Source organism: Lagenorhynchus albirostris, chromosome 7, assembly GCF_949774975.1.
Source record: "Lagenorhynchus albirostris chromosome 7, mLagAlb1.1, whole genome shotgun sequence".
Classification (NCBI taxonomy): Eukaryota; Metazoa; Chordata; class Mammalia; order Artiodactyla; family Delphinidae; genus Lagenorhynchus; species Lagenorhynchus albirostris.
This window is the reverse complement of record NC_083101.1, coordinates 38,727,725-38,730,780: the sequence shown is the minus strand read 5'-3', so window position 1 is coordinate 38,730,780 and position 3,056 is coordinate 38,727,725. Positions and strand designations below refer to the sequence as shown.

General features: G+C 38.4%; 1 pseudogene; it reads right to left on the bottom strand.

The window, feature by feature from the left end:
* Positions 1-1,920: 1,920 nt before the first annotated feature.
* LOC132523944 (U4 spliceosomal RNA) lies at positions 1,921-1,994 on the bottom strand (annotated as a pseudogene).
* Between the last annotated feature and the right edge of the window lie 1,062 nt (positions 1,995-3,056).

Sequence of the window (3,056 nt, the reverse complement as noted above, 5' to 3'; positions counted from 1 at the left end):
CTTCTTGCTTCTGCTGTCTGCCCTCTGGTGGATTAGGGTATCTAAGAGGCTTGTGCGAGTTTCCTGATGGGAGGGACTGGTGGTGGTTAGAGCTGACTGTTGCTCTGATGGGCAGAGCTCAGTAAAACTTTAATCTGCTTGTCTGCTGATGGGTGGGGCTGGGGTCCCTCCCTGTTGGTTATTGGGCCTGAGGCAACCCAACACTGGAGCCTACCTGGGCTCTTTGGTGGGGCTATTGGCTGACTCTGGGAGGGCTCACACCAAGGAGTACTTCCCAGAACATCTGCTGCCAGTGTTCTTGTCCCTTGGTGAGCCACAGCTGTCCCCCCGCTGCAGGAGACTCTCCAACACTAGCAGGTAGGTCTGGTTCAGTCTCCCCTGGGGTCACTGCTCCTTTCCCTTGGTCCCGATGCACACACTACTTTGTGTGTCCCCTCCAAGAGTGGAGTCTCTATTTTCCTCAGTTCTGCCGAAGTCTTGTAATGAAATCAAATCCTGCTAGCCTTCAAAGTCTGATTCTCTAGGAATTCCTCCACCTGTTGCCAGACCCCCAGCTTGGGAAGCCTGACGTGTGGCCCAGAATCTTCACTCCAGTGGGTGGACTTTTGTGGTATAAGTGTTCTCCAGTTTGTGAGTCACCCAGTCAGCAGTTATGGGATTTGATTTTATTGTGATAGCGCCCCTCCTACCATCTCATTACAGCTTCTCCTTTGTCTTTGCATGTGGTGTGTCTTTTTTTTTTTTTTTTTTTTTGGTGTGTCTTTTTTGGTGAGTTCAAGTGTCTTCCTGTCGATGATTGTTCAGCAGTTAGTTGTGATTCTGGTGTTCTCAAAAGAGGGAGTGAGAGCATGTCCTTCTAGTATGCCATCTTGAACCAATCTCAATTCTGTAGTAATTTTGTTAAGCGCTTTTCTCTCTCCGAAAAGTTCAGCAGGTCCCCAAGACCGTCTTTGTTTCTGACACTTACTTCATGTTCTGAGGTCTCCAAGACCACCATCAGGTTTAAGAATTCACTAGAATGAGTCACAGCACTCAGTAAAGCTGGTATACTCACAGTTACAGTTTATTACAGTGAAAAGAACAAGTTAAAATCAACCAAGGGAACAGGCACATGGAGCAGGGTATGGAGACACAACTACAGAGTTTCCCATTGTCCTTTTCAAGAAGAGTCCTGCAGACAGTGCTTACTTCTCCCAGTAATGGTATGTGGCAATATACATGGAATATTGCAACCAAGGAAGCTCACCCAAGCCTTGGTGTCCAGTTTTCATCTGGCCTTGGTCATGTAGACATGGTTGACCATCTGTGTGACTGATCTTAGTCTGTAGCTCCTCCAGAGCTCCTTATCTGCTGCCATGTGGCCCAAAGCACCCTCCCCCAACCATAAATCATATTATTAGCAGAGACTATGTGGCATGACCCAAGGACCCCAGGTAAACAAAAACATTCTTATCAGGCAGGATATGCCAGAGGTTTAGAGGTTACCTTCAAGGAGTTGAGGGGAAAAGGGCAAGACTGGTTTTAGGGCAAGGTTAGTCTTTTACTGTGCACCACTTATAGCTGAAAATGCATTTCAAATTTTTGTTTCTTAAATTAATTTTGCTTGTATTTTCCCAGGCAATTTGTGTTTTATCAACTTTTTCCAATTTTGGTTGAAATGTAATCTTATGTATTTTCTTATGTATTTTCTATTTTAATTGTCTCTGTTTTTTTAAAAAAATCCATTTTCTCCTTTCTAAGCTTTAAATTTATATTTTTAGTAACTTTTGTTACTGAAATTTGTCCATTTTATTATAATTTTTCTTTCCTTAGATCTACAAAAGTTAATTCAACAGTTCCTATAGTTACTTATTCATTATTTTTATGCTTATTTTTAATGTCTCCTGTTTCTTAAGTTTGTTTTATTGTTTTATTACCCCCAAATTCTTTTCGATTATCAATAATTGTGCCTCAGATAAACCTCATTGGCTATAATACTGCCACTGCATAAAGTTGAAAATCTTGAATTACGTGCCTTATTTATTAACACTTCTTTTTAAATTTAGTAATAGAAGTCTTCACTACTATGAAATATTCTGGAACATCACAGATTTTTTTTCCAAAATTTTAATCTTGTTTTATTTTAATTAAACTTTAAAATTTTGCAGTAGTTGTAGATTCACCTGCATTTGTAAGAAATAATATGGAGAGATCTCCTATGTATATACTTTGCCAAGTTTGACCCAGTGATAATATCTTGCAAAACTATAGTACAGGATATTGACATTGATACACTCAATATACAGATCATTTTTATCACCACGAGAATCTCTCAGGTTGCCCTTTTATATACATACCCACTTCTATCTCACTCAGCACTGTTAACTCTTAGCAACTACTATAATTTCTGTAATTTTGTCATTTCAAGACTGTTATATAAATGGAGTCATATAATATGTAATCTTTTGGGATTGACTTTTTTTTTCATTCATCTTAAGTCTATGGAGATTCATCCAAAATGTTGTATCAGTAGTTTGATCCTTTTTATTGCTGAGTAGTATTCCATGGTAAATAAACCACAGTTTGCTTAACTGTTCACCTTTTGGAAGACATTTGGGTTGTTTCCAGTTTTGAGCTATAAAGCTGCTATGAGCATTTGTGTATAGGTTTTTGGGTGAACATAATCTTCATTTCTCTGGGATAAATCCCCAGGAATGCAATTGCTAGGTTGTATGGTAGTTGCATGTTATTTCTTTTTCAAAGTGTTTGTACCATTTTACGTTTCCACCAGCAATGCATTAGTCCACCTCCTCTGCATCCTTGTCAGCATTTGATGTTGTCACTATTTTCTCTGATGGTTGTATAGTGATATCTCATTGTGATTTTAATTTTTATTTTTTGAGTGACTAATAATGTTGAACATCTTTTCATATGCTTATTAGCCATCTGTATATCTCTTTTGTGAAAAGTTTCTTCATGTCTTTTGCCCATGTTCTAATTGGATTATTTAATGTTTTATCGTTGAGTTTTCTGAGTTCTTAATATATTTTAGATACTACTTCTATGTTACATATGTA